Below are 19,689 nucleotides of genomic sequence, written 5' to 3'. Positions count from 1 at the left end.
TTATTTTTAGCCCATACCATCTGTTAAATGCAAATAACAAAAGCATTAATTCTGTTTAAAATGGTTTTGGGATAATTAATTTATAACAGACACATTTAAGTCCTTCAATGCACAATTTAATTTGCAGTTCTTTTCAGATCTATATGATCGATCACCCTCTTTTACCCCTACTTCAATAAGCAGCTGCCTGATGCACACCATATGTTGTTTAACCCAGATGTGGTGCTGTTTTGTTTAAAATCCCCTCTTGCTGCTTGTTTACTCCTTTTTTTTGTCACATGTTTTCATTAGGTGTTTTGGTTTTAAATGGGTCACGGTGTTATCTCTATTCTACAGTAGCTTGTAACTGTGTCATACCTCCTTTCATCCCTCACGTTGTTTCTCTTTCTGTATATGTTACCTCCATGAATTTCATAATTTCATCTGCAGGCTTCATTATGCAAAGATTTTTTTAATACTATAAAGAGAGAGAACAAAACAGTGACCTACAATAATTAGGAGCCACTTTTGGATAACACATTTATTCCAAGGACCTTAAATTGCAGTACAGGTGAGGGTGCATGCCTAGGCACTGTGGTGATGTTGTGGCTTAGCTCTTTGGAGATGATTTAGTGAGAACCACATCTGAAAGGACTCAGGGTAAGTGTGAATAGGAACTAAAATTCTTTGCTGTGTTCCACCGTGGGAATTCAAGGCGCCAAAAGAGTTGTGTTTAGCTGTAAGACACACCAACAGGATGAAACTCTTCCCAGAGTTCACCGCTTCTTTTTTTTTTTTTTTTTAATATACAGTCCCAAGAAACTGTTTTCTCTTTAATATGTAGTATCTGAGGAAGATATCAAACTTCACTTTCTCGCTTTGGGGAAAGTAATCTGACTGAAAGGAAGCAATCTAAAGAGATTTTTTGCCTTCAGCCAGAATGATCAGCTGCATTCCCATCTCAAAGTAAAAATGCTTTTAGGCAGTGTCCAGTACATACAGAAATCAATGAGGATGATAGTGTCCATATTCTGCCTCTCTTCTCACCAGTCAGAGATAACTTGACAAAAAGAGAATTATAGACATGCCAAGCTTCTCTTCTCAGCTGTACGATTCTCATTTAAGTTGCCTCTTGTTCTAAAATAGACTATTTCAGCCATTCATTTTCACAAAGTTTTCCTATATTATCATACGGCATTTTCTGTCATTGAGATATTTTTGTTGCTTTTCTTCTGTATTCATATTTTCTTTCTATCCTGGATCCAAGGGCTCAGTAGCTGGAGAAGCTGACAGAATTCATAATGGTAGACTGAACATGACACTGCTATTAATGACAATTCCTCTCCATGTCCAGACACAGATTTGTAAAAGGTTATATTTTTCCTCAGTAGGAAATCTCAGGAAGAAGGGAAATGTAAACATGGAGATTCAGTTGTTGGAGTAGAGAAAGAGAAAAGAAGATAGGAATGTAGTAAAAAAACTAAGTCAGATTCTAAAAAAACACTTGTATTTCCCAGTCAAAATAAAGTTGTGTTTTATTCCAGAACAGTCATTGTGGTGAGTGATAAAATGAGAGTATAATGTGCAATAGTTTAAAATCATCATGAGAATTACCAGCAGTATCTCTGAGCTTCAATATTTGGCTGTCATGATCCAATAAGAAAAATCATGGTGTTTGCTTTCTTTACAGCCAATGTTGTGGAGGTTCTGCTAACCTATCATTTACTAATGAAAATGTATCTGATTTTATTCCGAAGGTTTTGAGAAGTGAAAATTATACCCTGTGTATTAAGTTTAACAGAACACAATATATAACACTATAAATCAAATTTAATTGGTCTACTATTACATAAAAGAAGTGACAAGATATTTCTTCAGCTGTGGAAAAGATGAAGTGTGATTGATGGCAGAAATTAATAATCGAGGAATGTAGTTCACTGCAACAGATATTATCTGTGGAACAGTTTTTAAAATGGTTAGTCAAGGCTAATAAATGGGCAAAGTGTTTACATAGCTCTTGTTTGAGAGGCACACAGTTGTGAGATAACTAAACAAACAAATAAATTAGAAGGTTTCTAAAGACAAAGAGAGCCAAACTGCAACACCTTTTTAAACAGTATGGCCATGTTGTCTGAAAATTCAAGGGAAATTATTCGAGGGACAGCAAGGAGTCCCTGGTGTTAGGAACCATCGTTCGTTCTGCTCCAGAACATGACAGACACTTTTCAGTCCACTCTATCAGTGTAGCAAAGCGGGATGTAGAAACTATTTTTGAAACACAGATTTGCCAATGTAAAGAATCCTGTTTCAAAGCCAGACTCCTGCCTATCTGCACCTATTGACAAGAAATGAGTCTTCAGTATCTCCTGCATGGTGTCATGGAAAAATCCTACACCAAAGACGTTAAAACACGCAATCCTGATCCTTTCTGCAACCAGCCTCTCCCTCTAATTTAGGAAGTGAGTGCTGTGTCCCCTCTTCCGCACTCCTGCTCCAAGGAGGTCACTGGGGCACTTGCACAGGTCATTGGGACCATATCTGGGAATGGAGGGAAGAGAGGAAAGAAGGTTTGCACAGAGGTGTTCGGTAGCCCCAGCAGCATTAGGTGTTGAAGTTTGGTTCTTGTGATGCTTAAATATAGTTTATTCATCACTAGTCACTTTTAGTTTTCTCTGGCCTAATGAACTTCAATCAAATCAGAAGGGAAAGCATAGCTGTAAGGAAGAAAAAAAAAATTACATTGAGTTACTTGGAAGGAGTTTTGAGAACCGTCCTTTGGGCTATATAAGAATGTACAAGTCAGGGAAAAGTGTAGCTCTTCCCTCTTTCGCTTTCCCCAGCTGTAGGATACCTTCATGCCTTCTTCCCTGTGCAATCAACTGATCAAATGACTGTCCAAAATAATGAGCTGCTAAAGAGCTAAGAAAAGCAGTCATTCCAGCTATTCCAAGCAGCCACATATTCCTCCATCGCTAATATCTCTTAGGCATCATTCTACATTTGTATGATCATTAAAGTGCTTCTAGTTGATAGAGGATCAAAGGGTTGTGCTGAATTTGGTTTGCATTGTGTGTTTCCAGTTGCCATGACAAACAGGACATTCAGCTTATTATTTAGTTATTATGCATCAGTTTCACAGCCAAGTGACTTACATAATTCCTGTGGAGCTGATCCCTTGACCTCTGCTTCCTCTGCATGCATGTAGTGGGGCTTCTTCTCCCCCTGTGTGATGTGTCATGACCTGACAAGATCCAGACAGCCCTCAGGAGCCCAGGCTTCATCTATGCAACCCTTTCAATATCACTTCTTCATGTTAGTCTTCCAAGACAAATGGTACTAGAAATGAAAATGTTGCAATCTGCTAAATGAACAGGGCAAGAGACATACCTTGAATTGGTCTCAAATTCAGCAAAGCATCACTTTATAGGATAAATCTGTTTGATACCAGGCCACAAGCTTGAAGGAAAGTGCATAATCCAGCGCTTGTAGTCCAGAGGAGTGGCATTTTCCACTTTTCAGGCAGCGGATAGTTTATGTTGACATTGAATAAAGCCCTTTTTAGGCTAATGCATTAGAGAAATCGTCCAAGAACAGTTCATCCTTTATAAACATCATAATGACTGAACTGAACATTTCTGCATTGAGTACACATGAGATTTGAGACACAGGTGCAGAGATTAGTAGCTAAATTTTCATTTTGGATTCAATAGCAAGTAGACTTCTTTTTTCCCCTCTATTGTTTACTGTCAATTTTTAAATGCAATTATCTTGGTTGAAATTTTATTATCGGAATAAATACCTCATTGCTAACTTATTGGGCTTCTGTGTTTTTTTTTTTTTTTAAAAACAGCCATTATTATTTCAATGAGAGTGAAGGAAGCAGACAAAGGGCTAAGACAAGGGGCATGTGGCACTGCACACAGTCGGGGTGCCGCCACAGCTGCCCTGTGCCCAGAAAGGAGCACCTTAACCCTAGGCTCTGACTCCTGCTTCTACATCAACCTGTGTTAAAAAGCATTAAGTCCTGGCAGTTAATGTCAGCTCTCAATTTGTGTGGAAAAAAAAGCCCCAAACAAATGAACCCCACAGAGATGTCCGCTCTTTGCCATTGAATGTTCAAGTCTGAAACCTTAATGCTGGGCATGGATGGAGACCGTACTGCCTTCCAGGAGAAGAACTGATAAGACCAAAATGTCCATTTTCAGATAAAAGTAGGCTGAGAAGGAAAAGAGAATTTTGCCATTGTTGTTCTTTCCATATCAAAATTTTTTTTCCCATCTGGCTTCTCTCTGTCTGTCATGCTTTCCCCTCTTGTAGTTTTTTTCCTTGTATTGTTATATAGAGAGGTGTTCTGCTCTCAATGGAGGAACCCTGAATGTGAGAACAGTGCACTTAGCCAGGTACAGAGAGATAGTTCTTGACTATCCTTTCCAGTCTTCTCTACTTCTCGCAAAGGCTTCATCCTAACACAACAGAAATGTCCTAGAGCTTTTTACAGGAGTCAGTAATGTGCATGGGTTTTTTTAGCTCTATGTATCATTTTCGACTCATAATCACACACTTAGCCGGAGATACTGGCTCTAATTCTCAGACACTTATCAGTGCCCGTTGCTATTCACATTAAGTCTGTGATATTTATGCACAGAACTGCTGCTGCAGTTCTTCGAGAGGTGATCGTGTTTGTCTCTCACCTATTTTAAATTTTCTGACTGTCATATAAACACAATTTTTTTCCTTTCAGTTTGAACAGTCCCAAATTGCTCTCGGAGAGGCCCAGATTCTGATCTGTATAGTGGGCACTCACTTCAGGAGCCATCCCACTTGAAACCAGTGGGACCACTTAAGAAGTAAGATTACCCAGTTTCAGATATCTTATCAAAGCAGCTCTCTGTTCTTCTGCACTTCAGAATTTAATTTTGTCATTGTTGGCTTGTTTAGATTGAGCAACTTTGTGCTGTAGAGAACATTTAATTTCCTCCTCAATTTGTTGTAAATCTTTTAAAATCCCTATTAAAAGGCTGCACCTGGTCACAAAATGGGCATGACTGCTTTAGCTTCCTTCAGTAGAACTGTTGGCTCTCCTTCTGCACAGCATCTCCTTAAGTGGTATCTTCCTTGTTTTTGAGCCTCCAGGACCAGCTTCTCTTTCGAAGAGTGTAACAACTTTCAAGTGTGAAGTTTTTTTGGGGTTTATACCTTGTTCTGTGTAGTATGTCTTTCACTTGCATGTATGGAGAAATCCTGCATAGAACAGCAAACCCAGATCATCACTGCATTTTACCTTATTTCACATTTAAAAACCAAAGTTTCATGGCTCTGATGGAGAAGTATAATTTGCTAGTATTCATATTATAATAATTCCTGGATTCCCTGATCCACGATATTTATGAGTTAGCAGGCAGAGGCAGAAACTCCTTCTGAAGCAACTGGCATTGCTGGAAATTACAGACAAATATTTGTGTACAGAGACAGTTCTTCAGGTCACTTGTACTTGTAGCAAACATAATTCTGAGGAATAGTCAGAGAATTATAAAGACACTTAACACATTTTACTCCAAACTGCAGCACACTATTAGATGATACTCACATGTAGCTGGATAAAGGACTGTTCCTGCTACTGTCAAAGTAAATAAGGGCTTTCAGCAATTCCTGCACAATTCCCAAACCAGAACACATAATTGAATAACAATGAAGCTCCAGTTATATTGAATTTGCAATTTTCCAAGGAAAATACATAATTTTAGCTCAGGACAATGAAGATTTTTTATGGATTTTCTTTTGATTCTCAGCCTTCTTTTTATTTAAGCCAGTGATATATAAGACAGCTGAAATACTCGGCAGATTTCAAGTCTTGAATAGGCATACTTGGAATAGGTTACAGAAAAAAAAGTTCTTACAGTCATTACAGTGCCTATCACCGAAACCAGCTCTACTGTAAATGTGCTATTAGAAAGTAAAAAATGTCCTTTGCGGAGCCCTCTGTGTTCTTTTTCCTCCTGCCTCCTGTAGGATGATCTTCTAGCTGTGTTCAGAGTACAACAAGCAGTCTCCTTCCTGCACTTTGAAATGCAAAATGTCTTCTTTTCTACCTGAAGGCAAAAGCCTTGTGTATCAGTGGATTGCACTGCCAAGATGTCTGTAGCAGACAAATGATCCGACACTTGCAGTGAGATTAATAATTTCAGTTCAGCAATGCATTAATTCCTCCTTCTTAATGTCACTCATTTGCACAGCCCCTGCACTACTCAGACATTGGCAATACAAGGAAAAAGCCTTTTCCTTGAAAAGATTACAGTCCCATCTAAGTTATGATCTAAGCAGGGACTGAGAGGTAGGAAGCAGTACCAGGCTTTGTAATGAGACATTCAGAGCTAACTAACATCATCTGGGGTCTTTCCTGGGTCAGCAACAGGGTCAAATATTGTTAGGTACTTTAATTTCTGCAGATTTCATCTGACTGGCACCATCTGTTGTCCGTAGAGCTGATAGGATTATAAACAGAGAGATGAAAAATCATGGGAAGAACCTCACCTCTTGCAAGGACTGCCTGGAGACAGATGGGAAGAAGAAAATGCCACGTATTTCTTCCTAGAAGAACTCACTCAGTTTTCCCATTGCTGTGTCTTTCCCCTGAGCCTTGTGACAGAAAGTTGAGGAAGGGGAAGGTATCTTTTAAAGCATATCAGGAATAAAACCATAGAATTGCAGAGCAGTTTTGGGTGGAAAGAACCTCTACAGTTCATGCAGTCCAACTACCTGTGCAGAGCAGAGCTTACTCAAAAGTCAGACTGAGCCTTGGAAACCCTCGAGGGCAGCAGTTCCACAGTCTTTCTGGGCACATATTCAACAGTGATCTAGTTTCCTCCTTATTTATCCATCATAATTTCCTTGTTGCTGTATAGGTTTATTATGCACCTCTGAGAAGAGTCTAACTTCTTCTTCTCAAAAGCCTTCATCAGAGAGGTGTTGTATTTCCCCGCTGCCCCTTCTCCTCAGCCTTCCCTTCTCCAGGATGGACAAACCCAGAATCCCCAGGCTCTCCTCACTTGTCATGTGCCCCAGCTCCTTAGACTTCTCAGGGACCTTCTGCTGGACTTGCTCTGTCTTCTCAATCCCTCTCTTGTATGGGAGAGCCCAAAAGTGTTTCAGAAGTGGCCTCCAAATCTCTTGGCAGAAAGGATCAGTCATTTCCCATACCCTGTTCCAGAGGGGCAGTCTGAACTGGGGAGTGAAGCAGCGCTGTCTGACATACTGTTAAGAAGAATAAACAGGAAGATGGAGACCTGTCTCTCTTACAGTTGGTACTAATATCTGAGAGTTGTGGCATTTTGAGCAAGACACAAATGAGACTTTAGGTGTTTAGGTGTTTATTCAAACCAGCCCCCTAAATCCTGTAAAGTTTTCCCATCTCTAAATAATAGTAGTTTCAAGATGTTTCCATTTTCCTCCATCTGCTCTTGTTTTCTTGGGTGTTTGTTTTATTGTGAGAAAATTATGGTCTTTTTTATTTCCATGAACATCACTGACGAATTGCTATGGAAACTGGAAGTTCAATATTTTACTGTTATAACTTCAGGAAAAACATATAGATATAGTCAAGCCCATTCCAACTGATTTGCATTAAGTTTTTCTTCATTTTACTTCTATTTCTAGTTAACTGTTTTCATCTGTACTAATGCTATTTTGCAGAGTCTGGCCTGTTGGCTTGTAATTCATGAAGATGAAATGTGGGTTTCCTTCAACGTGGAAACTACTTACCAGCTTTCTTGGATATTGAAATTTCATGGATATTGATATTTCATGCCAGCTTCAGTCTGTGCATACATGTGTGTACATGTGTGTACTGGTTTAGACTTCCCAGTGACTGGGAGCAAGTGATTTTGACAGTCTTAAGTTGTCACATCCAAGACACTAAATTAACTCAGCCTATTCTGAAAATCCTGCCCATCGCTATGAACTGCCTATGACTGGTAATTAGAGACTATCCAGATAAAGAGCCACCCTTTACCTGGGCACTCACCCTAGTGACAAGCCACAAGGCGATTATGAAAGGAAGTGCTGCATATACCCCAGCAGAAACAACCTGATTCATATTAAGTGTTTTTTGTTACTAAAATCAAGTAAGATTTTTAACCAAATACTTGCAGTTTCTCTGCCTTGTCCAGAATAAAACACATGGCATATGACAGATATCTTATCCTGTGGAAGCAGGTCCTGCAGTTACATCTCAAATACATGTCTAGCCTTAACATATCCAGTATACATGTGTTCTTGCAAGTAATAATTGCAAGTTAGATCTTTTTCAAAATATTGAGTGCTTGTTAACATTGCGTTTACATCACTCCACTGTTACAGTATCAGCTGCCACAGAGTTGTCAAACATCAATTTTCCAAAGTATCTTAAAAAATATAATCTGCCATCAAGGACACTCAATGCCAAACACTGTTGTTATCTAGTCTGCAAATATTTCAAATTGTATATTAATGCATTACAAGGTTAATTATGCTCATTACACCATTAGCAAATCTGATGCCTTCTTTTACATGCACATTTCTGGTACTCAGAACACTTGTGCTTATTACACAAACACACTAAGCTGCTCACTGGGTGTCTCAGCACGACTCCTGCCTCCCCACCATCACCCCCTACTTTTTTCCCAGGTGAGAGAAGCAGTTGCTTTGTTTTCCTCAGGACCATTGTAGTTTGGCTGGTCCTGTACAAGGGCAGAAGAAAAAAACAAAAGGGGGGAAAGTCTGCTCACTCACAGTTGCATGTGGGCAGATGGAGATGTTCATCTTCTGCTGAGGAGGAGTGCTATTGTGGAAAGCCCTAGCTTTTTCTAAAATGTATGCGTTCTTCATTTATTTATACTTAATTGATACTTCTTGGATGAATAAGAATGGGAGTGACTTTCCATTATGTAAAACATTTGTCAAAAGTACCATTTGTTATTTAAAAAGTAAAAAAGATTGATGGCAGCAACCGTGAAATAGAATCTCTGTTTCAATTAATTATTTAGACTAAAATCCATGTGCTCTAGGGTGGAAGAACATTATTGTTTAACTTTAAATCTCGTTGTCATCAGTGAGTGTAGTTTAAGTGGAGAAGTAAGCTTAGGCTGAGAAACAGTTGAACCCAAATAATTTCTTTCCTTGCTAATAAACATCATAATACAATGCAGAGAATGGCACTGATTCAACAAGCCATGAAAGAACTGGAGAAACAAAGGAAGACGATGTGTTGGGGTAGCAGAGTAAGGTTGTTTGTATTCCCTGTAATAAGGCAGAAGTTATTCACAGAAGTTATAAAACTGAGATTGCTAATTTTCTGTGTTTCTAGCTGCTACACAAGGTTGATTTAGAAAGGGTCATGATGGCAGGAACACAGCTAATGTCAGTCTTAAACCTTTGCTCTAGACAAAGTTACTATGCATATTAGAAATCTGTCTAATGGGAAGCACATAATAACCTTCAAAGAAATAGCAATAAGTCACACAATAAAATGATTCATCTATATCACACACCAAATGAAATGTGAAGATTACCCCAAGGGTATTTGAAATATTATAAAGAAATTTATACACTAGTATTAGGGAAAATTATGGCTTCATTGTTTATTATAGTCTATGTGCTTATGATGCAGTTACACTGACAATACAGGGAGGCTTAGGTTTTCTTTTCACTCCACTCCAGACTACCCAAGCAAGCAGTATCTATTAAGAATCATACATTTCAACAACAACTCCTCAAATCATTAGGTTGTGCATCACAACCCCAAAAAACCCTCTAACTGCCACCAGCTTACCACTAAATGTGGTCAGAAAGCAGAAGTCTGCAATCTCCAAAGGACAAAAGAGCTTGCAGGTCTAAGAGCAGCTGGAAATAAGGTGACCTTAATCAGAAAATTGCTCTTGAAATGCAGGCTATGTAAAAATATAAATTGTGAAAAATATATAGTTCTGGTTAATCTACATGGAGTTTGGAGGCCATGTCAGAAGTAATAATTTGTTGCAGAATTGATACCTCTCCCCAATGAAATGCAAACTGCTTGAATATTTGTATTCCATGGCAGTCCATTCATTCTAAAGACCATTTAATTCTGCAGTTCTTGCTTACTTAAAAAGACTCTTTTGTAAATTGAAAATCTATGATTGTACCTAGGGATTGAAGCTGAAATTGTACCCTTTGCCCTCAATGTCACGTTGATACACTAGCCATATACTCCTCTATTAATACTTTAGAGGCTCTCACAAACCTTGCCTGAAGATTAAGACCTACACACTTAATTTGTTGTATTTGTAGTCTCACTTTAAAACAAAAACTCTTTCATTCTGAAATGCCAAAAATATTCCTGGCTGTTTTAAGAATGACTTTGCCTTAGCTGCTGTTCTCCGCCACACCAATAAGGGGGATGATGGAGTGTGATGGCTTGTCAGTATAGAACAAAATGCCACCAGAAAAACAGAAGGTCTGTGCTTGAATTTTTAAAGCATCTTTTCAAATGGAAAATAAAAACTCACAGAGATATAGGCAAATCATTGCATATCTACTGTATCTGAATTGCTATATATCTACTCCCACAAGCAGTCCTTATGACATAAATATTTCTAGTGAATTCAGTGATTTTCTATTGAAGCTGTTACATGCTCAGAGAAAGTTTGCAGAACTTATTTGAGCTATGTGATTTATGATCTAATCTTACTTTAGACCACAAAATTATTCTGTATGAAAAATAAATGCATATATCTTTGTCAGTTTTCTGCAGTTCACTAAAGCATATTTTAGGAGAAGTACTAATTGTACTAAGATTGACAGCACCAGTGGTATAAAATATGTTGGCAACTTCAGATCTTTTTGAAGGTGTCCATTTGTATATTAGAAACCTAAAACTTACGAAGCCATAAACTGTAGTTATGTTCTGATGTACCAGCTGTCATTATACAAATTGATGCCATTTCAGTGCAGAAAAATGACCATTTGTCTACTGATAAAGTAGATATGAAGTCTGAAGTTTGAGGTCTGGTGATGCAATATCCCTTGAGAAAACTGGGGACTCCAGATGCAAGATAACATTATTAATGTGAATTTGCAGTATATCCAATTTAAAATACAGTTTTTTATACAGAGAGGTCATACCTTTCATTAGATTAGCTAGTGTAGTTGGGAAAAAAATCACGGGGTTTTAAGCATAAATTCTTTTTTGCATCCAAAATTGGTTGAAAAGTTCAAAGCTAAATGTGGGTTGAGAACAACTGCTCTGAATTTAATTAGCAGTGTTAATCAGTTTGACCGCATGAAAGAAAAGGCTATTGCTATCTATAGAGTAAAGAAAGAGGTGATAAAATGGTTTTCTCTTGAGAATAAAAGACAAGCAGGCCATTTATTACCTATTGAACATTGAAGAATTAGTGGGAGAGTTGTCTAAGGAAACAGCCATATCACTGATGTCTATGGCTTCGCTACCAAATAGATCTAGGAATTATAATTCCCAGAAATGAAAAGTCAAAGGAGAAGGGTCCTTGTACAGAAATATTCCTATACAGATAATGGGTGTTTCTGTCCTTTCCTTGGTGTCTCACTGTGCCCCATGTATGGTGGTACTTGGTTACTTGAAACATGATACTGTAGTAAAAATCAAAGCCATGCAGAAGAATGTCTGTATGTAGCACAGGTCAGTACCAGCATTTCCCTGGAAGAATGGTCACACTGTGGTTATCTGAGCTGTTCAGTGTCAGCACAGTAAGTGCTGGAGGAATTCTCAACAGAACCTGAAAGAAACAGAATTAAAAACAGACTTTGCTTCTGACTTCTAGAAATGAATGCAGACTCCCCTTAAAGGCAGGGGATGGAAGCCTGGCCAGTGATACCAACTGTGGGGGAAATTACTGCCTCACTTGTGCTCCCTGCATCTCCCCACACTTCCAGGCATCTCTTTTGTTTACAAATTGAAAAAAATACAAATCTTTAAAGATGCCTGGGTTTCACATCTCCTATTGAATATGCTAGCTTGTTGTTTAGCAAACGTTGGTACTTACGTTTCTTACCTCCGTGCTCTGAGAGATCGCTGGATTGAGATGAGAATTGCAGACAGCACCGTCCCAAAAAGCACCCAGGGCAGAAAGAGGGATACTCACAAGCAGAGGACTGAAAGGGGGCTCAGCTAAGGTGACTGGAGAAAAGTTTATTGTTAGGAGTGTCCTAGAGCACTCTTTCCTGCAGTCTAGATGCAGCTGGCGTATTTTGACCTTCTATACCATTCACAGCCACTTATGAGTGCATCCTTCTGTATCTTTCTGCACAAAGGCTTCCTTATACATTTTCTGCAATGCCGTTAAATAGACTTAAGAAATATTCACATTTGCTTTGAAAAAGAGATTGTTGATCTGTCTAGCTGATTCCCAGAGTCCATGGGTCCACATGGATCTGACAGGACATGTGCAGTACACTAAGAATTTTCACTTGGGCTTCCTTAATTGATGCTTTGAGTGAACATTTGGAAAAAAAGAATCTGTTTGCTGTTCTAATCTAAGTTTCTGAATTTCAGTTTTCTTCTCTCACTCATATTCTACCACTTTATTTGCATATATCTCTCTAAAAAGAGATGAAGATGCAAATGGAAAATATTCTTCCACCTCCATATTTCCATGAGCATTCTGCCAAAATGGCTATATTTCTCTTTTAAGTTTGCAAAATAGCTCCATGTTGCCAATGTGAAAATGTGAAATATCTTAAAATTTCATAATGCTGAAGGTAACTTAGATGGGGAGGAGCTGAAGATATTTTAGGAACAGCTGAGATCAGCACAATAATCCACTCTGAACTCGGTTGTCATCCAGGCCACAGAATGACAGTCACAAACATCTTTATCAAGTCGCAAACCCTTGAGGAGTAGTATCTACCCTTGACTGAACTCTGTGAGGGGTAGAGAATCCAGAAAATTGTCCCAATGAGTATTCACCCCCACTACTAAAAATGTTTCATGTTTCTAGTGGCATATTACTAATTTTCCTCTAATGCAAACAATCAATATATATGTACTCAGAAACTGTTTCAAGGTTTTGTCACTCTTCTTGTACCATATTGATCTTGGATCGATTAATGACATTCCCTGAAATTTCCTTCACTGTCTCTGCATTGACCAATGTTATATTAAAGAACATTTAGAGCAAAAGGTTAAAATCCTCTTATAGTAATGCAATTAGAGTGTACATCCTTTTGTATCCATCAGCTGTGAAATCCATTGCACACAATCCATTGCACACAATGGATTTCAGCTGGAAAATCTCTACTTTTCCTGTCTCTGATGAAGTCTTATCAGCTGAAGCAGATATTTAATTAGTTATGTTGCAAAATTAAGGCTAAAATGTGTGCACTGAAGGAATAAAGAGAAAGATGCTGACCATAAGTGCAAGGTGGGAATAATTTCATTGAAATCAGTGACAATTGCATCAAAGAATGTTAGCTCAGAGTCTTACCTAAAATCCATTTTTAACATGTTACAGGCCAGATTCTGCCATTCTTGTTAGTGCTAAACAATCCATTTCACACGCAAATTCTGTAGAAAATAGCCCTTTAAAGTATACTAATTTCAGCACTAATGATTAGAAGCAAATGAAGAAGTACCCAAATGAAAATTTGGACGTTATGGTAAATGTCTTTTCTGTTCTGGTTCTCTACAGAAGGTGCCAAGGTTCTTATTTGAAGTGCTCAGACAACAAATCAGCTTTTACCAGCCTTTTTGTTTCAAGCACTTACTAGAGCTATAAGCCTGTGATAAACTCTACGGAATGGGATACTAGGCTCATTTGACTTTCTAATTTTAACTGTCATCGGCTGCTACTGTTTTGAAAAATAACCCAGCAGTATTTTTATTACTAGAAATAAACAGGAACCTCTAGTTTTCTTTTCACTTCAATGGCTAGATTATAAATACCAATTTTAAATTGAAAGTAAATAATAAAATATATGTTGCTCCACATGCTAGGCAGCATGGAGCCAATCCTGTTTGCCATCCCAGTTGGTAGCATGTTCCTGAAATTAGAGGTTGCTGAACAAAGAATAACCACAGCCCCTCAGTCCTACTGCAGCTGCAGAAATTTTAGGAAATAGGGGGCATATTTGCATAGGAAAATAAGTATGTTATGAAGGATTTCTTCAACTGCAGTTACTTCTTAGAATTGATTAAAAGATGAATTTGAAATCTTTTCTATTGTAAATAAGATACCTCATTTTAAAGTGTAGAGACTATATCTATAATTACTTTTTAAAAGAAATTTAAAATCAAGGAGTTGAAAATGATCATTCAACTTACTTTCTACATAAAAAATGTTGTTGAACCCCACTGATGATTTCTGCAGCAACCATAGCTTTGTAAATACCTAACATGCCTAGAGCATATTCTTGGAAAGGAACTCAATTTTGAGCATAAGCTTCAACTAATGGTGATTTTAGTACCCCCGTTAGCAAGTATTTCATTGGTTAATTGAGCATGAAGAGAAAAATACTGCACTTTGCGTTTTTATAGCTTTAATATTTGACTACTAGATCGAAATCAGATTTACAGAAAAGTTTTTAAATGTTTGCTCCATAAACTGCAAACTGCAATCCTTACATTTGTGATCAGGATGATGAGTCCTGCTACATTACAACTGTGTAGCATCTCTGAGCTGAGATGGATATCTTAACTTGCTTGTGACTTTCTTTGACCATTTTTCTTTTGAAGATTCCCCTCTCCAACAGTCTCAAAGCAGAGTATAGTCCAGACTTTAGCTCAGTCTGGTAATTCTCTTTGAGTAATTTTACAACATTATTTTCATGTCCAATATCAAGACCTGGAAGAACTGTTCTATAGAAACCAAGGAAATCTCATTTTCTTATTCCTTCTTAACGTTTTTTTTTTTTTTAAATAAATGTAGGAAAGAATCTACTTGGTTTTACAGCTGTTTGCTGTCTTAGAAACTAAACCTATTTGGTCATATAAACATAAAACAAAAGCCAGCTATGACATTGATTCTCGTTCTGCAAGTTAGGTTACTTGTTAAGCAGTGAAGGCTGCAGATGTCTCTTACCAATGTAATTTGGACAATCCTTGTCAGTACATTTGGAAGAGTGTTTTTCATTTCAACCCTTTATAAGTGTGCAAGCAAGTGAAAAGTCCATCTGGACAGAGAAAATTCATAAACTTATGCATATACTTATAAACCAGAAACAGGTTTTCTTAAGTGACAGAAATTGGCAGCTTTCACATTCTTTCCTAAAACTATAATATTAACATGATGATAAATTAATAGGGGGATGAATCATAAATAGGATGGTGACCCATGCTTTGATTCTGTCAAGCACTGGTAGTACTCAAGTATTTCAGATTTCAGTGTTGTGAATTTCCACATACCCTATTTATTATTATAGTCACCAACAATCCCTGAGCAGCCTAATATAGGGGAAAAAGTGGATTTTTTGTTCAAACAGGAGGTTACTTTACTCTCGCGTCAGAACTGGTATCATGTCTAGAAGCTATTATCGTGGCACCTCTTTACTCTTGACCACTGTTGCTCCAATGGAAGAATATCTCATTCAGGTTAGGAGTGGCCTCAGGAGGTTTCTAGTTCAACATCCGGCTAAAAATTGGATCAGTTCTGAGGTCAGCCCAGGCTGGCCAGGACTTTGTTCAGGTGGGGCTTTAAAATCTCCAGGGATGGAGACCACACAACCTCCCTGGCAGCCTGTCCCTTTGCTTCACTGCCTTCACAGGGAAAAAAATGTTTTTTCTCATACATCCAGTCTGAGCGTCTCTTGTTTTACCTATACCCCATTGCCTCTCATCCTCCCATGTTGCATCACAGTGAAAAGCCTGACTCTGTCTTCTATTCCTTGTAGGTGTGGGAAGGTTGCTGTTAGGTTCCCTGAGGTTGTGTCTTCTAGGAGCTGAACAAACCCTAGCCCTCAGTCTCTTCTCAGAGCAGGTGCTTCAGCCCTATTGCCATCTCGCCGTTCCTCCGCTGAACTTGCTGTAGTTTATGGATGTCTTGTTCTAGGGTGTGAAAACTGGATGCAATGTGGTATAGTGAGCGATTCATAGTGGGGGATGACCACTTCCTTGAATCTACTGGCTCTGTTCCTGCTCATACAGCCTGGATGCTGCCAGGACTGGCTCACACTCACTGCTCACCAGGATCCTTCTTTGGCAGAGCTGCTCCTCGCCAGTCAGTGTCCTCCTTCCCAGGGACAGGACTTTGCATCTCTCTCTGCTTAATTTCACAGGGTTCCTGTTGTCTCATTCCATCTGGAAACACTGGAAATAGCCCTTCTTCACAATATCAGTCATTTTTTGGTCCTAGTCTGACATTGCCCACAACTCCTGATAGCCGTACAATTTACCCTGTAAAATGGCCAAGTGTTACTAGGAGTAAACTTGTTACCTGTTGTATTTATCCAGTTCTGAGACCTGTTTTTTTTTTCAATAAAACTCAGTATATCTGTCTTGGGAAATGCAGGCAGCGTATAGGTGCAGGTAAATAGCACTTCTGTTGAAGCAGAAAGTTACTTCCTGAATAAAAAGTGTGATATTGTTTTAAAGGCTGTGCTATGGAGCGCGAGATTAGTCACTTGCCAAGATAATAGGTCTGATTCTCCCTGGTGCTACTCCAGCTGCACTTCTTCCTGTGCATACCCATTGTAACTCTGCTTAAAATTGAAGTCATACACCGGTGAATCAGACCTGGAAAGTTTAAGAAATAAGAAATGCAGGTGTGGTGGGAGGTTAATTTCCCTCCTACAATACTTCACAACAGTGAAAGCAACAAAACTGCTTTTTTTCTTTCTTTCTTTTTTTTTTTTTTTAAATTGAAAGAAATAAAATCTAGCTCTCAACTTACCACACATGGTAGAAGTACTGTTGTTCAGCAGCTGCTTCTGAAACAGTCTCTGGTTCGTAGCACATAATATTTTCTTCTGATTTGTTTTCAATGCAAAGATCATTGTCTAGGTAGGCTGTTAAAATATTGGAGGATGCACTGAAGACTAAAAATAAAAGAAGAAAAGAGGAAAAATAATATTCTATGAAAGCACATACTTCAAAGCACCCAGAATTATAAAAAAAGTCAGATGCACAGTTTGCTGAATGTTTGTACAATACAGCAAAATTTGTCTTATTCTTCCAAAACTGACCTGACAGGAATGCTATTTGAGGAGTTGGGGTACAGTTTGAAGATCTGCAGTTCTGTAATGTGGCAAATAACATATCATCTAGTTCCTTTAAAATAAGGAAGTTGGGTTTTTTTTTTCTTAATTTAGAAGCAAAAAAATCTGTTTAAAAGAAGCTATTAGCTTACTTGCTTTTGTTTTTACTACCTTTCTTTCTTAACCCTGTCCTTTATGATCAATAAATGACAATGTGACAGTAAATAGCTTATATTAAAGTTAGGAGTTCCTATTAAATTATTTCCTTATGCTAATCGTTAGGGAACATGATGGAACTAAGGAGATTCTCTTTGTTTCAAAATATACCAAACTAAGATCGGGATCAGAAAACTTTTAATCTCAGTCTTTTAGTTTAGAAGAAATAGAGTTTAGATATTAGATCTATTTGGTATTATTTAGGGAACTATAACCTGTACATTTCCAGAACATCAGATTCAATTATACTCTAACTGTAATTTATCTGCTGTATTGTCATAGTATCATAGCATAGTTTGGGTTGAAAGGGACCTTAAAGATCATCCAGTTCCAACCCCCCTGCCATGGGCAGGGACATCCCACTGGATCAGGCTGCCCAAGGCTCCATCCAGCCTGGCCTTGAACACCTCCAGGGATGGGGCACCCACAGCCTCCCTGGGCAACCTGTGCCAGTGCCTCACCATTCTCATGGTGAAGAAATTCTTCCTAATGTCCAGTCTAAATCTGCCCCTCTCCAGTTTATACCCATTCCCCCTCGTCCTATCCCCACAAGCCTTTATGAATAACGCCTCTCCAGCTTTCCTGTAGGCAAGTAATCCTATCATAGTAACAAGAAATGCAGTATGAAATTGGTGAAAAAAAGCTGCATAATAGTTTCATTTCTGTATAATTGAGTTTCCCAAATCTGCCCTCAGCTCTGTCTAATTTGCAAGAGCAAGAGACACACATATCTGAACAAAAATCAGCACTTGCTGGTTAATTCCTTCACAAATCTGCTTAGTACATTAACATCGTTATTCTATTACTCTATTATTACTGTTTACAGGACCAATGTTCCCTGACACAACCTTCCCCTAAAGGGTTTAGCTTCCCTGACAGAAAAAGGAGTCCAGACTCAAGAGGTAATTTTAATCTTTCTTTTATTTCTGTGTTTTGCAAGAGAAAATGCAGTTGTGGCAGCAATACCAGCAGCAAAAGGATGAACTGCCTGTGATTTGCCTTCCAGTAAAGCAAACCTGTTCCTTTGCTTTTATCATTAGCAGTCATATTTATTATCATTCTGTTTAATGCTATCCAAGAATAGGTCCCTAGAGCACTTTATGAACATGCACTGAAGGTGATCACTGCCTCAGAGAATTTTCATTTAAAACAGTTCAGATGGGAAATGGGAGAACAGCCATCTGCAAACAGAGGAATACTACAATAATTCAGCTGTTCAGGACTTTTGGTTGGAGGAGGCAGAGAGGATGCAAAGGGGTCTAAGGATGGAATTGGCTTACAGTAAAGGAATGGAGAAGTGTCGATAAGGACATTTCCAGAAAGAAATGAACAACGGAGAGTGGAAGCCAACACCCATGACACCAAGGCAGAGAGGGACCCATTAGTGCTAGGGAACATCTGAAATTCCCTAATGTCTGGCTCCTGATTTCACCAGCTGGGATCTTTCGCCAGTTATTCCGCACCTTCTGGTCTGTGCCTCCCAGACAGCAATGGCTCTCTCTGACTGTCTGTTGTTTCTGATACCGGTTTTGCTCTCCAGGAGCCCATGCTCGGTTGCCCTCACCCACTGCATATTACTGGTGAAGGTCCCACGAGGTCACTTAACACCACCAGTGCAGTACAGTACTGAGACTGCTGCAACGGTATGAGAATATGTAATCCCTTGGTAGCTGTGTTCCCTTCCTAAGAGAAAGATAATTTTCGAGAGTTTTGTCATTCATGGCACATCCCTGAGCCGGCCTCCACGGAATGGGTATTGAAAACAGAGGAGACTCAACGAGATAAGGGTGTACCATAAGGATAAGGGCACTTAAGTGTAGCACCAGGGCAGGCATTTCAGAGCTTATGAGAATTAGTCTGCAGTGAGGAGAAAAAAAAAAAGAGATGTGCCTTCTCACTCGCTGCAGATCTGCATTTGAAAAGCCCTGTTATGTCGAAGCAAGCACATTGCCAGGCATGAGGTACCCTAGGAAAGGAACAACCTCTGCAAAGCAAGTAAATGCAGCAGATCAGTCTGCATCACTCACTAATGTAGACCCCCAACCATTTCCTCTATGGGGTTTTTAAGGAATTATTCTGAAAGGCAAAAAAGTAGCCATGCCAAAGCATACTTAAAGATTTCTCTCTGGTTCACGCACACAGCTTTGTTTAAAGAATAAACCTTTCTGTGAGGGAATATGAATAGCAAGTCCTACATCTCATATTTCTACAAAATTTGCGTATTACTTAACTGAATGCAAATGAATTTGTCTGCCTCTGATCATATATATTAGAAACTGAAGAAGCTACAGCTACATGAGGTCACCATCACTGCCA

The 19,689-nt window shown here is 38.7% G+C and overlaps 1 long non-coding RNA gene across 1 annotated transcript; it reads right to left on the bottom strand.

Annotated features, from left to right (window-relative positions):
- Window positions 1-11,841: 11,841 nt before the first annotated feature.
- On the bottom strand, window positions 11,842-17,200 carry LOC128852067 (uncharacterized). Its single transcript, XR_008449678.1, has 3 exons — window positions 17,146-17,200; window positions 16,854-16,998; window positions 11,842-12,148 (listed from the first exon to the last, which is right to left on the bottom strand). It is a non-coding gene; the product is annotated as an uncharacterized LOC128852067 (long non-coding RNA).
- Window positions 17,201-19,689: the final 2,489 nt, after the last annotated feature.

The sequence above is a fragment of the Cuculus canorus genome, chromosome 4, assembly GCF_017976375.1.
Source record: "Cuculus canorus isolate bCucCan1 chromosome 4, bCucCan1.pri, whole genome shotgun sequence".
NCBI classification, from domain to species: Eukaryota; Metazoa; Chordata; class Aves; order Cuculiformes; family Cuculidae; genus Cuculus; species Cuculus canorus.
The sequence above is the reverse complement of the archived record's forward strand: the minus strand, read 5'-3'. Positions and strand labels throughout refer to the sequence as shown.